The sequence below is a fragment of the Anomaloglossus baeobatrachus genome, chromosome 9 (assembly GCF_048569485.1).
Source record: "Anomaloglossus baeobatrachus isolate aAnoBae1 chromosome 9, aAnoBae1.hap1, whole genome shotgun sequence".
NCBI classification, from domain to species: Eukaryota; Metazoa; Chordata; class Amphibia; order Anura; family Aromobatidae; genus Anomaloglossus; species Anomaloglossus baeobatrachus.
The window spans coordinates 137,780,797-137,802,418 of record NC_134361.1 but is presented as its reverse complement, the minus strand read 5'-3'; positions in this window follow the sequence as shown (position 1 = coordinate 137,802,418).

The window sequence follows — 21,622 nt, the reverse complement described above, 5'->3', positions numbered from 1 at the left end:
GAGGCTGAAAAAAAAGAAAAAATTCATCAGAGAGATAGCAGACATGCTTGGAGTAGCAAAATCAACAGTCGGGTACATTCTGAGAAAAAAGGAATTGACTGGTGAGCTTGGGAACTCAAAAAGGCCTGGGCGTCCACGGATGACAACAGTGGTGGATGATCGCCGCATACTTTCTTTGGTGAAGAAGAACCCGTTCACAACATCAACTGAAGTCCAGAACACTCTCAGTGAAGTAGGTGTATCTGTCTCTAAGTCAACAGTAAAGAGAAGACTCCATGAAAGTAAATACAAAAGGTTCACATCTAGATGCAAACCATTCATCAATTCCAAAAATAGACAGGCCACAGTTAAATTTGCTGAAAAACACCTCATGAAGCCAGCTCAGTTCTGGAAAAGTATTCTATGGACAGATGAGACCAAGATCAACCTGTACCAGAATGATGGGAAGAAAAAAGTTTGGAGAAGAAAGGGAACGGCACATGATCCAAGGCACACCACATCCTCTGTAAAACATGGTGGAGGCAACGTGATGGCATGGGCATGCATGGCTTTCAGTGGCACTGGGTCACTTGTGTTTATTGATGACATAACAGCAGACAAGAGTAGCCGGCTGAATTCTGAAGTGTACCGGGATATACTTTCAGCCCAGATTCAGCCAAATGCCGCAAAGTTGATCGGATGGCGCTTCATAGTACAGATGGACAATGACCCCAAGCATACAGCCAAAGCTACCCAGGAGTTCATGAGTGCAAAAAAGTGGAACATTCTGCAATGGCCGAGTCAATCACCAGATCTTAACCCAATTGAGCATACATTTCACTTGCTCAAATCCAGACTTAAGACGGAAAGACCCACAAACAAACAAGACCTGAAGGCTGTGGCTGTAAAGGACTGGCAAAGCATTAAGAAGGAGGAAACCCAGCATTTGGTGATGTCCATGGGTTCCAGACTTAAGGCAGTGATTGCCTCCAAAGGATTCACAACAAAATATTGAAAATAATTTTTTTTTTTGGGTTTGGTTTATTTGTCCAATTACTTTTGACCTCCTAAAATGTGGAGTGTTTGTAAAGAAATGTGTACAATTCCTACAATTTCTATCAGATATTTTTATTCAAACCTTCAAATTAAACGTTACAATCTGCACTTGAATTCTGTTGTAGAGGTTTCATTTCAAATCCAATGTGGTGGCATGCAGAGCCCAACTCACGAAAATTGTGTCACTGTCCAAATATTTCTGGACCTAACTGTATCTGATTTGTACATGTGTTCTAGTGCATTTCACATCCGCTGCTGCTGCTATTTTCCATACCGACTGCTGCTGCTGCAAGCAATCCAGACTGGCTGCACCTACGATACTGGCTGCTGCTGCAATTATCTACACTGACCGCTCCTACAATACTGCTCACTGCTGCTTCAACTACCCAGTCTGGCCGGTGCTGTTACACCCATCATCTTGGCTGAACCTATGATACCGGTTGCTGTTGTTATTCTAAGAGACAGTTGTGTTCTTACCTGTGGCACCAGCTGCCAAGGTACCATCATCCACTGGGGCTGCCCTTTTCGGCTACCTACCAGCATCTTAGCTTATCTCCCCTACCTGTGGCTTTAGCAAGGACTCCATAGCCATTCAGGTATGCTCGTCCAGGTCAGGGATCGGTGCCTTGTTCCAGTGGATCCACTAATCCCTTGCTTGCCCTGCGAGCATTAAAGCTTGCCCAGGCCATGGATCTTGCTGATTCCAGTGCTGCTCAATTCACTTGCCTGCGGCAAGAGGTGGTCCAGCAACGGGAGTGACAGGACTGGTTGCTGACTAATTTTTGGTAACTAGATACCTGCTTTCAAGCCATAACCCTGTCGACCTGTCACGAACCGGGGTATGGGGCCTCCTCGTTTGTCGTCAGGAGCTGTTCCTCCCCGTACCCGAGGTTGCTCGGCTTGGTCTCCTGAGTCATGGATGGTGACCAAGACTTTCTGGAATTCTGACACTAAGTGACAAAAAGAGCCTACTGAGCATGAGCAGGACTCTTATGGGCCTTTTGCTATTATCTAAGTATGTCAGTGATGTGGCAAGTTTCTATTGGCCGCAGTGACATCATCAGTGACTTTGCAAGTTTCTATTGGTCGCGGTGACATCTTGAGTGACGTGGCAAGTTTCTATTGGCTGCAGTGAAATCATCAGTGACGTGGCAAGTTTCTATTGGCCGCGGTGACATCATCAGTGACGTGTAAGGCTTTTATTGGCCAAAAGGGCTGACTGCACGTGGTTCCTCCATCTTGTGGGTGGTACAGAGGTGATAAATAGCCTTGACGCCCACATGGAGGTGCGCGCTTGTCTTTGTGCAAGCAGCAACACACAGCTACCTTAGATAGGAATACGTGGCGAAGTCCTACCAGACTGATTAAAGGTCAGTAGGCAGGTTAGGGTGAGGTGTCGCGGTCACATCTAGACCGAGTTAGGGTTAGAAGCCAGCTAGGCCGGGTTCCAGGGATATCGGGGTTCTGCCGCTAAGGGACTGGTGGTTAACCAGCTATACCCCATGACAACCCGATATAGGGACAATACCCTACACGCTCACCTCTGCATATAACCAGAACGTAGTATGCTACCGGAACAAGGTAAGTTCCGCATTTACATCCCTATCCATACTGTGTATGCTGTGTATATCTACTTCTGTGAAGATACAGGAGAGCATGGTGCCTTTGCTGGTCCTGTGAGTAAACCAGTCCAGTCCTTATTATATTAAGTCCCTTATCTGGTCCTGTCTCTAAACAGGGATCAGTCCTTTACTCATTATTACCCATATAGGGCCCTGTAAAGCAATAGGATCCTACTACACTTTACTCTGGCTTCTGTGTGAATTTGAACACAAAGATTGTATTCGCAGGTTCATATCCTTATGTTAATTGTTTGCAAACCTGCGCTTGCACTTGTGTGACTTGTAACACAGGTGTCTATTTACTTCTGGAGTTTTGCTGAAGGTCAGAACAACCTTAGGCTATCAGCTGCAGTTTACCACCACTGCATGGTGGACCCTGACCTCTGATATTGGTGTACTCTCACCTCTTACCATATCAGTAGGTCCATCTGTAACATGACCATGGTTCCAGCTGTGGTTCCTACTCCACCAGAAAATCTAGCCCCAAGGCTCAGTCCTCATCTATCATCTCCATTTCGGTTTGACAGTGTTCCCCAACTATGCAAGGACTTCCTAAACCAGTGTTGCATGCACTTCGAACTTTTGCTGCATCTGTTCATCTCAGAAAGGGCCAAAGAGGCTTTTATGATGTCCCACATGCAAGTTGAAGCCTTGTCTTCGATCAACGTACTGTAGGAAAGGAATAAGCCAGTCATTGAGGACCTGAAAATCTTCTTAGAGAGATGTCCCGCAAGGTGTTCGATGAGCCGGGTTGAGTTTCTTCGGTCGCATACCCGTTGCTCAAACTTTGCCAAGGGAGTCTCACCATAAGCCAATATACTGTATGTTTCTGCATCCTGTCCTCTGAATTGGGCTGGGATAATGAATCACAGGTGCCTATACTCTGGGAAGGACTGTCTGTAAGGATAAAGGATGAGCTGGCTGGTTGAAATGTGCCACTTTCTCAGGACCACCTAGTATCGCTGGCTGTCTTCATTGAAGTTTGCTTCCAAGAGCAATTCATAGAGTCGAACGAGGAGAAGAGGTCATTCCATCTGTCACCTTCATACCAGAGGACCATCATGCCGCTACCTGTAGCCCTCATGACTCCTTTCGGGCCCATGGAGGTGGATCATGTGCATCCAGCGAAGCCCTGCCATGAGGTCCACCACACTGAAGAGGGCTGATTCTATTGCGGAAGTCCTATGCACCTGATCCACTTCACATCGGTAAACTGCTCTACCAAGGGTCAGTAGGAGAGGCCACCCTAGGTGAGGGTGAGGGCAAGTACTCTTCACCACTATATAAGACTATATCCATAACTAGTAGCAACACCCGATTCTCCGAAACTCTACTGGAATTCTACTGGACTCTGATGGGAATTTCATACAGCAAGCATCGGTATCGCATCCCATTCATCAGCTGCAAACTCTCTTGGCATTATTGGTGGCCGATGCTGCGGAAAGATGTTGTGGAGTTTGTTTCAGCCTCTCTCTTGTGTACCCAAACCCCCTAAGAAGCTCTCTGTTGGACGTCTACTGCCTCTACCTGTGACAGCTGCCACTTGGTAGCATATAGCGATAGACGTTATCACTGACCTGCTGAAGTCCTCCGGCTGCACCGTCAACTGGGTAGTAGAATGGGTCAATTAAATCCTGTCAAATTTCCTGTTGCACATCGTCAATGGGCATCACAGCGACTGACCTGCAAGGGAGTAAATCATAAGAAGTGGACTCCTGAAGCAGAAATCACATTTATTCCTCTCAAGCAGGCTTTTTCTTCAACTCCGGCGCTGCACAGACTAACATGGTTCGAGTTCCTGCAGGTAGTATGTTTGTCATGGAGGCAGATAGGAGATGTGTTCTTTGATGGGGTCATTCCTCTAAGCTGCCCGGCCACATTGGACAAAAGGAGTCCCTTCACTTATCTCTTGGTATTATTGGTGGCCGATGCTGTGGCAAGATGTTATGGAGTTTGTTTCAGCCTCTCTATTGTGTACCCAAAACCCCTAAGAAGCTTTCTGATGGACGTCTACTGCCTCTACCTGTGACAGCTGCCACTTGGTAGCATATAGCGATAGACGTTATCACTGACCTGCTGAAGTCCTCTGGCTGCCCCGTCAACTGGGTAGTAATGGGCAGGTTGTCCAAAATGGCCTATTTCACCCCACTGACTGGTTTGCCCTCTGTGCTTGTGCTCGCTGAGCACTTTGTCCAGCATATCTTTCAGCTGCATGTACAACTGCATCATGTTGTGTCTGATAGAGGTGTCCAGTTCACGTCCCGGTTCTGGAGGGCCACTTGTAAGTTGCTGGATGTCACCTTGGACTTCTTATCGATCTACCATCTGCAGTCCAATGGTCAAGTAGAATGGGTCAATTAAATCCTATTAAATTTCCTGTGGCACATCATCAATGAGCATCACAGCGACTGAGTCAAGTTCCATCCATGAGCGGAGTTTTCATAAAATAATCACGTGAGCTAATCCTCCACTTAATCCCCATTGTATATGGACAGTAGCTCAAAATCCCTTTCCCTGTATTGATCAACTACGGTGACCCAGTGTCCGATGCTCTCGTCAAGATTTTCTCTGAGATCTAGGTGGAGACCAAATCCGCCCTGGAGCAGTCCTCCATCCAAGTGAATTAAAAATCAATTTATTTACATAAGAATTAAGAAAATCTGTACAGGAACTAGCAGGGTCAGTTACAGTTTTTAGTGCGTTAACTATATCCCTTGTGAGCTGCTACATGACCATAAAAGATGTTCTTCCTCTTCGCTTTGTTCCTTCCATTCTTTTGATCTTGTTGTCCTTCTCCAGTGATTGCTCTCTGTGTATGATGTTTCCAAAGTTGGTAAGTCATACCTTGTGAGCTTAGTGATCATTGATTCGAGTGACATGTCTGGCTTGATTTGTTCCAACATTAATTTATTTGTTCTTCTTGCCATCCATGGTATTGATAATGTCCTTCTCCAGCAGCACATTTTGCAGGTGTTTAGTCTTCTTCTATCTTGGTCCTTTATCATTCAGGTTTCACCTCAATATGTTACCACAGAAAAGACCAAACTATGTATGAGCCATTTCTTCATCACCAGTGAAATATTCCTCGATTTTAAGACCTTGTTCAGTGACTTCATTGTTTATTTACCCATAGCTATTCTCCTATTGCCCTGTGGTGTCGTTGCTGCATCTTGAGTGATCATTGATCGGAGTGGGTTGAAGTCCTTTACAACTTCCAGTTCACTGCTGTTCTTCTCAAATGTGTCCAAGTCATACTCAGCAGTAGTAAAAATCTTTGTCTTCTTTTTATTGAGTAGGAGTCGCATGTTCGAGCTTTCCATCTTGACACGCCATAATAAGTCCTTCATTCCATCTATGCTTGTTGCTTTCAATGCTGTATCTTTCCTGTCTTATGATTGTTAATAATACATCCAGCAATTTTTATTCATTAATAAAACTGTGTTTATCTTAAAGGGCTTGAAAACGGTTGGATATAGTCCTAGGATATCTCAAAGTTTATCTAGGGCAATTGGAGGATTGGCAGTATATGTGTTTTTTGAAAATCGATTAGCTGTGAATTGAAATTGTTGGATAAATTTAATGAACCTGGTGAATTTAAATGGTAAACAATTTGGTCTTCTCTACAATTATTAGAACTATTTTGAATTCACCAGCAAAATATTTCTTACAGTACATAGTGATTTACATAGCAGGGTATATTGTATTTTTTTAAGACGATCTGTTATCAGGTCATTATTTTCAGGTACTGTGTATTAAAATCGCATGAAACCTGCAAAATCTCCACTTGTCCTCAATTATTAATCATATGCTTAAGGGTGACGCTAAGCATCATTCTATCTCTCAGTATTGAGATTTAATTCAAGTAGATGTCACTAATGGAAATGTAAATCAAAATATATGTCACAAAGTAATATGTGACTCCAAGTATGTGTTAGTGTGAGATATATAATTCAAAATAGATGTAATTACTTTATATGAAGCCCCAAATACGGGTCACCGAATGAGAATTATCACTGAATAAATGTTTTATAGTAATAGTCCTTTCTGAATGAATAGAAATAATAGAGATTGGTAAATTTATGTCACTGATGAATGTAAGTCAGTGATATACTACCTTATCTTCTATCCTGCATGATGTGTTTATGCAAATGGAGAACTACAGTATCTGCTGCGAGAATTAAAAGTTTTACTGCAAATATTTCTTTACTCAAGTTTAAAAAAAAGCAATATCTTTACCGCTAATCTAAAATAATGTTACAAGCCTAATACTGAAATAAATTGCTGAATTTGCCTTGATTCACTGAAGGATTAGGGTTACACGACAGTATATATAAAAACAAAATCGGTCCCATTTGAACCCATTCAGCCCCCGACTTTTTTGTTTTTCCTCCCCTTCTTCCAAGAGCCATAACTTTTTTATTTTTCAGTCAATATTGCCATATGAGGGCTTGTTTTTTTGTAGGTCGAGTTGTACTTTTGAATGAAACCATGAGTTTTACCAAATAGTGTACTGCAAAATGGGGAAAAAAAGTGCAGTGAAACTTCAAAAAAAATGCAATTGCACAATTGTTTTTGGAGTTTTTATTTGACATATTCACTCTTTGATAAGACTGACCTGGAATTATGATTGCCCCAGGTCAGTACGAGTTCATAGATACCAAACATGTAAAGTTTTACTTATGTCTAAGAGGCAAAGAAAAATACAGAAGTTTGTAAAAAAAAAAAAAAAAAAAAAGAATTGCGCTTTTGTTGCCATTTTCCAAGCCAATGTTTTAATTGCCCGTTATTGCATTTTAATACAATGTTGCAACAACAAAAAAATGTACTTTTGGCGTTTGAAATTTTTTCTCGCTACGCTGAGGGGAGGCAACCTATAACATACATATACGTTAAGAGGTTAATGCAGAAAATTGGGACAATTTTTTCACACTTGTCATCCTTGTTCAGTTCATGAGCAATTCGTTTTTCCACAGTAGCAGCTTAATTTATAGGACCATTTAATTTCCTATGTTATAGAAATTCAATGTATCCGTAAAAATCAGATGCAATTCTTTGGTGGTCTCATTCGATTCTAGAGTAAAATCGCATGCTGCTATTTTTTTCACACACAGATTCAGTCACTGAAAAAAATCGGTCTTCTGTACTGCCTTATTGAATAACATTGGTCTGAGTACTGTCCGTTATTTTCATGGATAGCACTCAGACCGAAAATATGGTCATATTAACCTGGCTTTATGGTTCACCAGTGTCCTTAGATTCCTACTAAAACAGAATTTCTGGTGAGATGCCTAGAGGTGCACAGCACTGATAAGATGTGCAAAATTAATAACTGGGTGGTGCATCTTAATTAATTATTTGCGTCTTATTCCTACACACCCATCATTGCCATTGATAAGATTCTATGCAAAGGGAAGGAAAGAGATGAACGCTAGCTCCACCACTCCATTCTATTAGGGTCTACATAAAATCTTATTAGTAGTAACTCTCAGTGGCTTAACTAGAGTCTGATGGGCCCTGAGGCAAAATTTGAACCTGGACACCCACATGCATGTTGGTCAGATGTATGGGCCCTTGCATAATTTTAGATCCTATAAGGACATATGTATTTGTCCCCCATGTAATAATGTCTTCCGTCCTGGCCCCTTCCTTCAATCATTTCCCCCATCATGGGCCCCTTACTGTAATTATGTCCCCAATCATGGGCCTTTCATGTAGCAATGTCTTCTGTCCTGCCCATACCCTGTAAAAACGTTTTCCATACTGGGCCCCTTCCTGTAATAATGGCCTCTCTCCTGGCTCCTTCCTGTTATTATGTGTAAGGGCCCAGGGACAGAGGACATCACATGTTCTATATGTCACAGTTGCTGTTCTGGCACGAGGTTGAAGGGGCCGTGTTCCCTGGGTGGTCTACAAGGCCCTGATGTTCCCTGCTATCCACCCCCACACAGTATCCACAGCTGATGAACACACAGTCTTGGGGATAACAGCTGATTTAATACAGCAGGAACAAAGGAAAACAACACAGAATATACTGTATGTTTCACAGTCTTTTGTAGGTAGGCCACAGCAAATACAGCTTGGAGTTGAATGCTGAAGTGTAATTAGGGTTCTGGAGCTTTAAGAGCACGATTTGTTTCAGATTTAATACTGGTATGCTTTTAGAAGGTTCAGAGTCTCTTGAGCTTAGAGGGTAGACATGATAATAAGATTGTACAGACCTGGAGTCCTGGGGTTAATATCACTGCTAGTTCAGACACGTGCAGTACTTGTAAGCAGATGAAGACAGTTGCCCAGCGCGCTACGAGGACCGGACGGCTTGTGCGTGGACAATGGCATGCAAGCCACTAATATTGCAGTGGGGCGGGAGACCCTCAAACTTCCCCAATCTGCGTGCAGTAAGGTCTTGTATATAATCAGTATGCCCTACTGTCTGAAGAGATGCATAGTGTATATGTGCTGCCCCCGTGCCAGCAGCCGCCGCGGCTTGGATCCGGACCTTCAGGGATGGTGGCTCGAGGGTCTCCAGACCCGGGGGTCTCACGGACACGCCGAATAAAATTGGGATGTAGATATACTGGCTAGGCCGTAATAGGTTTGTGACGCCATCCACGGTGTGTGGTGAGGTGGGACACCACCGCTGCTATTACGGGGCACCCGGGGGGAGATGTTGTGCAGCAAGATGTTAACCCCTCCGTGGGCAGGGATGATGGCCCCGGGACCTGATGGCTCTGGTGCAGGGGGAATGACGACCCCAGAGGGTCAAGATGGTGGTGGCTGGGGCCTCGGCCGGTTGCGTTCGGGATCCCCCACCCGGCTGGTGGTCTCTATCCTTGTCCTGCACCTTTTTAGTAGAAAAGACTTCCTTGTATAAAGACATAGGAGTCCACTCCCGGCTGGATGTGGCCTAAGGAGCCGTGCTCACAGACGCTGGCCCATGGAATCTATGGGACTTGGCGGTGACCTCTTATCCCTAATCGGTGGGCTGTTGTCTTATATTAGGGATTTTGGGTGGGACAGGACCTCTAGTCCTGGCCTCAATCGGTTAATTAACCAGTTCCAGTAGGTTCTGGTTCCTGGCTTCAGGGTCCGAGTACCTCCCTTTGTGCTATGGTTTCTGGGTCGGATCCCAGTGTTGGTACCGGCAGGCTACAACCCTGGCCCGGTCCACCTCGGTTCCACCGAGCCGTCTTCCATCTCCTGTCAACAGAGACCACCGTCTGCCTCCTAGCCAGTGACACCAGGGCTCCTACCCTGATACCTGTCAGTTTACTTCAGGCCTGACACACAGGCCTGACCACCAGCCCTGAACTCTCAAACTGATCTGACACGTTTCCCGCCCCGGGCGGTCTAAACCTCTGGGTGGGCGTGCACCAACCGCCTGGCCACGCCCACTGGTGTGTCTATCTGTCCCTAAGGGGGTGACTAGGGTCTAATTGTTGGCTGTGTGTTTCCTAATGAGGGAAAATTGTAATGCGGGGGCCTAACTGTGACTACCTGGTTTTGCCAAGGCGTCACATATATCTGGCCAGTGAGGATTCAGGATAGGAAACCTTCAGTATATTGGCTGTAAAAGTCAGGAAATTATGAAATTCTAGGCCTAGTAGGAGTCTTGTTTGGAAGGGAAACTCCACATAATATCTGCCCTCAGAGGAGACTCAGCCAGAACCACAACATTCCAGTTCTTTCCAGACAGAGGTTCCACCTATTGAGCCATGTGATCAAGAACTAGCCAATAGGATAACACCCAATGCACACTTCAGATTCTTACAGTTTTCACCAGTAGATGGTGCTAGAACACAACAAATGAAAAATGCTTTACTTATAACATATAGCATAATATTACATATAAGTGAATGCACTTAAAGAAACAGACACAATCTGGACCGGGCCACTACATATGTCCGCCATTTTGGGCCTCTTCCCATAATATTGTCACCATCCTGGGCTCCCTCCTATAATAATGTCACCATCCTGGGCCACATCCTTTAAAAAAATCTCAGCCATCATAGGCCCTTTCCTATAATAATGTCCCCAAACTGGGCCACATCACTTAAGAAATTGCCCACTTCCTGGGCCCTTCCTTTAATAATGTCCGGCATCTTTGCCCTTTCTTCTAATCATGTCCTCCATCCAAGGTCTCTTCCTATAATAATGTCCCCGTCAATCATAATGTCCCCATCCTGGTCTGCATCCCGTAAAAAATGGTCCCATCCCAGTCCCCTTCTTATTATAATTTCCATTTTTTTTTTAAAAAAGAAAAGGCTATTCTCACCTTGCGGCATCCTCCATAGCCAAGAGAGAGGCTGGAAGCTGAATTTGGTATAGCAGCTGGCTTCCCGATATCAGCTGCTGGCCTCTAATTGGCCAGCAACATGTATTTCAGTGCACGGACACAGCAGGCCTCTGTGCCACAATACACTTAAGCTGAATGTGCATCCTTGGACAAACATTAAGCTGAAATAGGTGCTGATGATAGCGGGCCCCCTTCTCTCACAGGCCCCGTCACGGTCACAACCGCAATTGCTATGCACCTGGTAATTGCCATTTTCTATCTAGTAAAGTAAAAATCTGTCTTCTTTGTATAGAGATTTTACTGTGAATTGAGAATTTTGTAAATGAAAGATCAGTCCTGGAGGAGAAAAATAGGGGATTTCTCTGATAAGGTATATTGCAAAGTTACCATTGATTTATTTTTTAAAAATTAAAAATAATGGTTAAGTAACAAAATGCCAGCCTTTTTGAATTGGGCCATAGTTTGTGTGGCTTCTGCTCTTTCTTCAGTCTGACATATTATAGAGCTTTGAATTGGAACTAGGAGAGAAATGCAATTATTTATTCAGGTCTTCACAGTGCTATGGATCTTATGGCTTTACTGCCAGCATGAGCTAGAGGCTTCCATACACATTAGATTGAAGTCATCTGACCAGGATCTGTCAGCTATCTTATATAGACAGGACTCTTATGACTAGAGATGAGCCAACCCACTAATGTTCGAGTTTGTTTCGGTTCGTCTAACGGCGGGTGTGTTCGTCGAATGTTCGACGAACACCTTCGAACCCCATTGAAAGCAAACACAAACACATACAAACACATAGAAAACACCTTCTAAGGTGTCCAAAAGGTGACAAACAACTCAGAAGACACCACAAACACATGGAAAAGTGACAAGTATATATACTCACTAGAAGGTGGCCCGATTCTACGCATTGGGTATTCTAGAATTTACGTATTGTGTAGTTCATGTATGATTTTTGTTATATATATATATAGATGTTGTTGTGTGTAGTTACCAAGTGTTTGTGTAGGGCGCTGTACATGTTCTGGGTGTTGTCTGGGTGTGGCAGGGGGTGAGAGCGGTGTTGTATGTGTGTTGCGTTGTTTGTGGAGCGCTGTGTGTCTGTAGCGTTGTGTGTGTGTTGCGCGGTTTGTGTGTGTGTGGTGTGTTTTGGGGGGAGGTATGTTTTGTGCAATGTGTGTGTTGTGCGGTATGTGCGTATATTTGTGTGTGCAGCGTTGTCTGTGTGTGTGGGTGTCTGTGTAGGGCAGTTGTTTGTGGTTCCCAGTATGTGTGTGTGGTGTGTTGTGCAGTGCGCGCACGTGTGTGTGTTGGGGGAGGTGTGCACTTCCCATCGTGCTCCATCCCCCATGCAACGCACTCACCATCGTGCTCCATCCCCTATGCTGCGCACCCCCCATCGTGCTCCATCTCCCATCCTGCGCACTCGTAAACGTGCTCCATCCGCCATGCAGCGCACTCCCCATCGTGCTCCATCCCCCATGCTGCGCACTCCCAAACGTGCTCCATCCGCCATGCTGCGCACTCCCCATCGTGCTCCATCCCTCATGCTGCGCACTCCCAAACGTGCTCCATCCGCCATGCTGCGCACTCCCAAACGTGCTCCATCCGCCATGCTGCGCACTCCCAAACGTGCTCTATCCGCCATGCTGCGCACTCCCAAACGTGCTCCATCCGCCATGCTGCGCACTCCCAAACGTGCTCTATCCGCCATACTCCGCACTCCCCATCGTGCTCCATCCGCCATGCAGCGCACTCCCAATCGTGCTCCATCCCCCATGCTGCGCACTCTCAAACGTGCTCCATCCGCCATGCTGCGCACTCCCCATCGTGCTCCATCTCCCATGCTGCGCACTCCCAAACATGCTCCATCCGCCATGCTGCGCACTCTCAAACGTGCTCCATCCGCCATGCTGCGCACTCCCAAACGTGCTACATCCGCCATACTCCGCACTCCCCATCGTGCTGCATCCCCCATGCTGCGCACTCCCAAACGTGCTCCATCCGCTATGCTGCGCACTCCCAAACGTGCTCCATCCCCTATGCTGCGCACCCTCCATCGTGCTCCATCTCCCATCCTGCGCACTCCCAAACGTGGTCCATCCGCCATGCTGCGCACTCCCAAACATGCTCCATTCGCCATGCTGCGCACTCCCAAAAAACGTGCTCCATCCGCCATGCTGCGCACTCCCAAACGTGCTCCATCCGCCATGCTGCGCACTCCCAAACGTGCTCCATCCGCCATGCTGCGCACTCCCAAACGTGCTGCATCCGCCATGCTGCGCACTCCCAAACGTGCTTCATCCGCCATGCTGCGCACTCCCAAACGTGCTCCATCCGCCATGCTGCACACTCCCAAACGTGCTCCATCCGCCATGCTGCGCACTCCCAAACGTGCTCCATCCGCCATGCTGCGCACTCCCAAACATGCTCCATCCGCCATGCTGCGCACTCCGAAACGTGCTCCATCCGCCATGCTGCGCCAGCATCAGCCTCTCTACCCGCAGCATCAGCCTCTCTCCCCGCAGCATCAGCCACTCTGTCCCCAGCATCAGCCTCTCTGTCCCAAGCATCAGCCTCTCTGTCCCCAGCATCAGCCTCTCTGTCCCAAGCATCAGCCTTTCTGTCCCCAGCATCAGCCTCTCTGTCCCCAGCATCAGCCTCTCTGTCCCCAGCATCAGCCTCTCTGTCCCTAGCATCAGCCTCTCTGTCCCCAGCATCAGCCTCTCTGTCCCCAGCATCTGCCTCTCTGTCCTCAGCATCAGCCTCTCTGTCCCCAGCATCAGCCTCTCTGTCCCCAGCATCAGCCTCTCTGTCCCTAGCAGCAGCCTCTCTGTCCCCAGCATCAGCCTCTCTGTCCCCAGCATCAGCCTCTCTGTCCCCAGCATCAGCCTCTCCATCCCAGCCTTCTCCTGGATCAGCCTCTCTCATCCCAGCATCAGCCTCTCTGTCCCCAGCATCAGCCTCTCTGTCCCCAGCATCAGCCTCTCTGTCCCCAGCATCAGCCTCTCTGTCCCCAGCATCAGCCTTTCCATCCCAGCCTTCCCCAGGATCAGCCTCTCTCATCCCAGCATCAGCCTCTCTCATCCCAGCATCAGCCTCTCTGTCCCCAGCATCAGCCTCCCCATCCCAGCCTTCCCCAGGATCAGCCTCTCTCCTCCCAGCCTCCTCCAGCACGCCATGCTCCTCTGCCGACACTCACAGATCCGATCGCATACACTCACACACACCCGATCGCATACACTCACACACACCCGATCGCATACACTCACACACACCCGATCGCATACACTCACACACACCCGATCGCATACACTCACACACACACACGATCGCATACACTCACACACACACACATTGACGATATCGCACATACGCGCTTATACTCACAACATCCGGAGATACCACATGCTTCTGGCCATGTGATCCTCCGGCAGGTCCTGGAAGCTCACAACAGCACAGTATCGCCGCCGAGAAGCAAGCGATATCCCAGGATGTTGTGAGTATGTGGATGCGATGTGATGTGTGTGTGATGTGTGTGTGTGATGTGTGTGTGAGAGTGAGTGTGATCTGATGTGTGTGTATGTGTGTGTGTGTGTGTATGTTCCGCCGCTGCAGGACCTTGATGTGTGGATGCGATGTGAGGTGTGTATGTGTGTGTGTGAGAGTGAGTGTGATCTGATGTGTGTGCGTGTGGATCTTCCGCCGCTGCAGGACCTTGATGTGCTGGTAACTATGCTACCATGGTTACCAGCGCATCACGTCCCCCACTCGCACGGGAGCCCACACCAGCATACGGCAGCAAGGCCAGCAATGCGAGGGTAAGTGTCGGCTGGGTTGGCGGCGTACGCTGATGTGGGCTCCCGTTGGGGAGGGGTGGGGGGGGTTGTACAGTACTCACCTGGGAGCCGTGACCGTGTCAGTTCGGGGAATGCGCGGGGGGGGGGGGCAGAGCTAACGTCCATTGCGTGAGGGGGGCGGGGCGTGGCGTGGCCGAGTTGCCAATGCCTGCAGGGTGCCGGGGCGAGAGGCCAATCTGGGGGGGGCGGAGCCTGGGCGAGCGGCTGGCCAATCCGTGTGGGGGCGCAGCCTGGGCGAGCGGCCAATCGGTGTGGGGGGGCGGGGCCATGGCGAGCCCAGCGGCCAATCAGCTTTGTGTCACCGTAAGGACACAATGTCACCGGAAGGACACAATTTTGAAGCATGACAGACAGACAGACAGACAGACAGACAGAATAAGGCAATTATATATATAGATGCTGAAAGAAAAGAGCTGGATGAGTAAAAGGAGGAGAAGACAAAGCTATAGGCATGTCATGCCCTTCTAAATCATGTTAAACACAGCAAGTGGACTCCAACAAGAGTCTCCATTTTTTAAAAAAAATTTGGCCACAGACACCACTTAAGTGGCATCAATTGTCCCACAGTTGCAAACATAAAATGTTGATTTGCATGAAGCACAATCAAAAATTCACAATCCTTTCGTCTCCACAGGATGACACAGGGGGAGAAAAGTCCTTGTGGATCCATGACTTCTTCATCTTGGATCATTTAAAACACAGCAAGTAGACTCCAACAAGTCTCCATTTTTTCCAAAAATTTCACTACAGACACCACTTAAGTGTCATCAATTGTCCCACAGTTGCAAACTTAAAATGTTGATTTGCATGAAGCACAATCACAAATCCACAAGCCTTTAGTCTCCCCAGGATGATACAGGGGTAGAAAAGTCCTTGCGGATCCAAGATTTGTTTACCTCGATGAACGTTAGTCTGTCCACATTGTCACTGGACAGACGCGTGCGCTTATCTGTCAGCACACGCCCAGCAGCACTGAATACACGTTCCGAGAGAACGCTGGCTGCGAGACATGACAAGATCTCCAAGGCGTAAGTGGCGAGCTCAGGCCATTTTTACAGATTGGAAGCCCAAAATGAGCAAGGCTCCAGTTGCACAGTCATGGCATCGATGTTCACTTGGAGATACTCCTGTATCATCCTCTCCAGGCGTTGACTATGTGTCAGACTTCTTGTGTCTTGTGGCCTTGCAAAGGATGGTGTAAAAAAATTCATGAAACGATTCAATGAAATTGCAGTTACCACCAGATACGGTGTTGCTGGTACAGTTTGAGTGATGATGACTCCACAGTCCCATTGTTGGCAAGTTAGAACTGTGAGATCCACTCTGTGCACCACTGGTGTTTAGTGGAAAAGCCGAGCTAAGAGTGCATAACAGCTTCTGTTGATACTCCTGCATACGTGCGTCCCTTTCTATGGCAGGAATTATTTCGCCAAATTTTGACTTGTACCGGGGATCTAAGAGTGTGGCAACTCAGTAGTCAGCATTACTTTGAATTCTGAGAATCCGAGGGTCATGTTGTAGGTAGTGCAGAAAGAAGGCACTCGTGTGTCTTGCACATCCAGGAGGACCAAGTCTTTGCTGTGTTGGTGGCGGAGAGGTGAGAATCATGCTTCCTTCCTCTGCCCTCTCCCCCCAACCTCGCACAACAGAAATGTGATCAAGGTCTCCCTCATCTGCTGAGTCTTCCATGACCATCGCCAATTCGTCCTACATTTCTTCCTGGGCTCCTGCACCTTCCTCAACAGTTTGGCTGCTACCATGTGCCCTTGTTAATCCCTCTCCCCCACCGTCCCATGCCTGCCGCCTTGGTGCTGCTGACTGTCTGGACCTTGTAGATCTTGGTATCCCTTCCGCATAGGAATCCTCCTGTACTTCCTCCCCTTCCTCTTGTCCCACCACCTGACTCCGAATACTTTTTAGAGTGTGGTTCAGCATGTAAATGACTGGAATTGTCATGCTGATAATGGCATCGTCAGCGCTAAACATCTTCGTCGCCATGTCGAAACTGTGCAGAAGGGTTCATACGTCATTGATCTGAGACCACTCCAGCAGCATGATCTGGCCCACCTCTGGATCTCGTTGGCCCAGGCTATACGTCATAACGTATTGCACCAGGGCTCGGCGTTGCTGCCACAGTCGCTGCAACATGTGGAGAGTCGAATTCCAGCGTGTCGGCACATCGCATTTCAGCCGGTGAACCGGCAGGCCAAAAGACTTCTGGAGCGACACAAGTCGTTCAGCTGCGGGGTGTGGAAAGCGGAAGTGAGCACATAGTGACCGTGCCCTCTGCAGAAGCTCATGTAGGCCCAGATAGTGGGTTAAAAATTGCTGGACAACAACGTTTAACACGTGAGCCATACAAGACACGTGTGTCTCATTGCCCCGGCGAAGGGACACACCCAGGTTTGCAGCATTGTTGCACATGGCCTTCCAGGTTGAGTGGAGACAACCATTGATGAAACTCGATCTCCAGAGCTGACCAAGACTCGTCAGCTGTATGACTCACATTTCCCAGACATTTCAACGTAAAGACCGCCTGATGCCATTGAGCTCTGCTGCCAGCATAGTAAGGAGGTGTGCGGAATTCCTTGTGTGCAGTTACAATGCTGGTGGCCTGACCAGACAGATTTTGGGTGGAGGTGGAGGACCCAGATGAGGTGTAAGAGGCAGAAGCAGTTGAGGAACTTCTAAATACAGAGGATTGACACACAACTCGTGGGGACGGCAAGACTTGTACAGCAGACCCTTCTACATTTCTCACCATAGTTACCCAGTGCCCAGTCAGCGACATGTAACGCCCCTGTCCATGCTTACTGGTCCAAGTATCTGTGGTGAAATGCACCCTGTCACACACAGAGTTTCTCAAGGAAGCGGTGATGTTGTGTGCGACATGTTGGTGTACCGCAGGCACACCTTTCTTGGAGAAGTAGTGGTGACTGGGCATCTGGTACTGGGGCACTACGACGGACATAAGGTCTCAAAAATTCTGTGTGTCCACCAGGCGGAAAGGCAGCATTTCTGTAGCCATAGCTTGCAGATGCTGAAAGTCAACCTCTTAGCTTTGTCATGGCTAGGAGGAAATGGTCTTTTACTTGTCCACATCTGAGGGACCAAGGGCTGGCTGCTGTGCTGAGACGGCGTTGAGTAGGGTGTGCCTGGCAAACTGCTGGTCTGTGAGGAAGGTGCAGGCGGAGACATAATGTTGCCTTCATCCAAAGGTGGTGCTCTCGATCTCTCAGAGAGCTCAACACCAGCAGCTGTTTCCACTTCTAAAACAACCGACGACCTGCCAATCACATTGCCTTTTGCGGGTAAAGAGGTGGAAGGTCTGCGTCCAAGAGCATGTGTGACTGCTGTCCCCACAGTCACAGAGGATGAAGAGCACACGGATGCACTTGAAGGGGCAGACGGTGGTTGGCCCGCCCTGCTAGGCCGCATTGTAGCACAGTGAGCTTCCCACTGCGACTTATGCTTCATATCCATGTGACGGTACATGGATGAAGTACTCAAACTAGTGAGTTTTTGGCCTCTTCTTAGAGACTGGCGACAAATCTTACAGATGACATGAGTTGGGTGATCCTTTGTGATGTCAAAAAAGGACCAGGCTAGGCAAGGCTTAGAGCCCATGCGACCTACAGAGCCACCCCGACTTGTGCTCAGAGGCAGAGTTGTGGCTGTGGATGCAGTTGTTGACGCGCTTCCAGTACTCCGTCTGTGTCCAGGAAGGCGCAAGGTAACATGGTCCTCCACCGCCTCTGCTGACCTCATCGACTGCCTGATTGTGGGTTGACAGTAAGTGGGATCTAAAACCTCATCATCACCCTGTGTGTTCTCACTCCCCTCGTCCTCAGAGCCAACCTTTTCCTGCCATGACTGAATAGTCAAGTTGTCGTTCCAATCAGGTATCTGAGTCTCATTATTATCAGCATGTTCCTCATTGTCTCCACCAAGAGGAGTTACAGTTTGGAAATGAGGGTCTAAATTATGCTCAGAACCTTCTTCATCTGGGACTGGATCCGACTCACAAAGCTTCTGGGCATCAGTGCAGATTATTCTGGGCATCAGTGCAGATTATTTCCTTGTCTGGACTCAATGCAGCTTTGGATCAGACCTCTGATTCACAGGCTATAATGTGACTGAACAGCTCTGCAGACTCCACCATCTCTGTTACCCCATACTCATCAGGGAGGGTGGAGACTTAAGAGCTGGAAGGAAGCAAGTGCGATTGGGGTGACACCTCGGAGGACTGGAGTATTTGGGATGTTGATGAAGTTGAAGTGGAGGAGAGGCCACTTGATGGAACACTTGAGATCCATTCAAGCACCTGCTCTTTTTGTGCCTTATCTACATTTGGTGCCGATGGTCGTGTCCGTAAGAAAGTGACCATATCAGATTGTCCACGGAAAGAAGTAGACATCTTATTTTGGCTGGAAGATGGTCTTTCTTCAGCAGATGTTACTGCTGCTACACCACCTACCCCACGGACACAAACTTTTTTTTCCCTTTCCAACACGCCTGTTCCCCTTTCCACCAGCATCTGGCCTTTTGCCACTCATTTTGTATGTGTACAAATTGGTAACTGTTTGTTGCAGTTAAAAATTGGCTACTGCAGTTGGAGAGGTGGGGTAGCTTTCTTGACAGCAGTGCTACGCCACTGACTATCACACACTGATACTATGCCCAAGGGATTGCCTGGACAAGCTCCAGTTAAAAATTGTCTAGCAGAAATGGAGAAGTGGGCAATGTTTGTGGAAAGCAGTGGTACGTCACTGACTATCACACACACTGATACTACGCCCCAAAGAATTGCCTGCACTTTTTGCAGTTAAAAATTGACTAGTAGAAATGGAGAGGTGGGGTAACTTTCTTGATAGCAGTGGTACGTCACTGACTATAACACACACTGATACTATGCCCCAAAGAATTGACTGGACTACCTGCAGTTAAAAATTGGCTAGAAGAAATGGAGAGGTGGGGTAGCTTTCTTGACAGCAGTGGTAGGTCACTGACTATCACACACACTGATATTTTGCCCCAAGGAATTGCCTGGGCTGAGTTGGACAGACGTTCTGAAAAACCCTTGCACAGCGCTGGCACAGACCTGCCTAGCAAAAATGGCTATGAACTGCTCTAATCTAGCCCTGAAAAGGGCTGAAATTACAAGTAGTCTCTAATCCCTAAACCGATGTGTAGATTGCACTGTATAAGTGTATAGCGCCCACAGCAGCAGCAGCAGCGGGAGTGGTGACTGACACACACCCACAGCACTGAGATAATGGCGGCGATGGGGAAAATGGCCGGGTCTTATAGGGCAAGGACATGTGACATGCACAGCCAATGAAACATGCCCTTGTTTGTCTGGCAAAAATTCCCTTTGCTGAGTGTGTGTCTGTGATTGGCTGACAGCCTGGCCCGCCCCACTGTATGCGCGGTTAGGAAAAAAAAAATGGCGTTCGCCATTCTTTCAGCACTCGGCAGCACTGATCTAAACCCTGTCCCCCCCACTATACGCTGAATTTTGATAATATCATTACTAACACTGACTGACAGTATTACAGTGAAATGCCAGCTAGTAACTAGCTACGCTTCTGGTGATCAAACCCTTATCGAACAGTAACTCGAACGGTCGAACGTTAAGCAAATCGTTCAAGTTCGTCGAACATCGCTCAAAATAACTCAAATTTGAAATTGGCGAACGGTTCGATTTGAACACCGCTCATCTCTACTTATGACCTCAACTAATAATTTGGGGAAGAGAAGGATTGAACAATATGATTTCAAATAGTGGATTCTTTTGTTGTTCTGAGAGATAAGCCGCTTACACTCCTCCAGGGGCAGACACTGACAGCTTGGGGCCCCTGAACAAGAAATTGTGCCTCGGCAGCCCTCCTTTTATGGCCACAAATCTACAAATATAGATAAGTGTCCTCTCTTCTTATGTACATTACCATACCTTTACAAATCGGGACCATAAAATGAATTGTGTTGGCATGGAGAAAACGCTATGAGGGCATATAATGAATTGTGGGGGGAGGTAAGTAATGAGGATCATATAATGAATTGTAGGGTGGAGAGGACTCTATTTGACCATATAACGAATTGTGGGGTGAGGAAGTCGGTTCCAGAGCCCCAGAGCCATACTATGAATTGTGGGGTGGAGAGTACGGTATTAGGGCAATATTATGAATTGTAGGGTGGGGAAGATTATATTAGAGCCATTTATGAATTGTGGGGGGGAGAGGATGGTATCAGTATCATATTATGAATTGTGGGGGGGGGCGGTATCAGGGGCATGTTAGGAATTTCGGGCCGGGAAGGGCAGTATCAGGGTCATATTATGAATTGTGGGGTGGGGAGGACAGTATCAGGGCCATATTATGAATTGTCAGGTGGGGAAGAGACATTGAGGACTATATAATGAATTGTGGGATGGGGAAAGACTTCCCCACATACGTAAGATCATCCACTTCACCACATACGTAACATCAACCCTTTCCCCACATACATAACATTACCCTCTTCCCCACGCAGCCCCCCAGCATGCAACCCCTCCTGTATAACATAACCCCCTTCCCTATGCAGCCCCCTGCATGTAAATCACCCCCTTTACCACACAGCCCCCAGTACGCAACATCACTACTTCACCACGTAGCCCCAGCATGCAACATCACTTCCTTCACCACTCAGCTGCCCAATATGCAACATCATCCCAATCCACATGTATCACCCCCAGCTTGCAGCCCGACGCATGAAGCCCCTAGAATGAAGATCCACAGCACCTCTAACTGTTACATCACCCCCTACTTCCC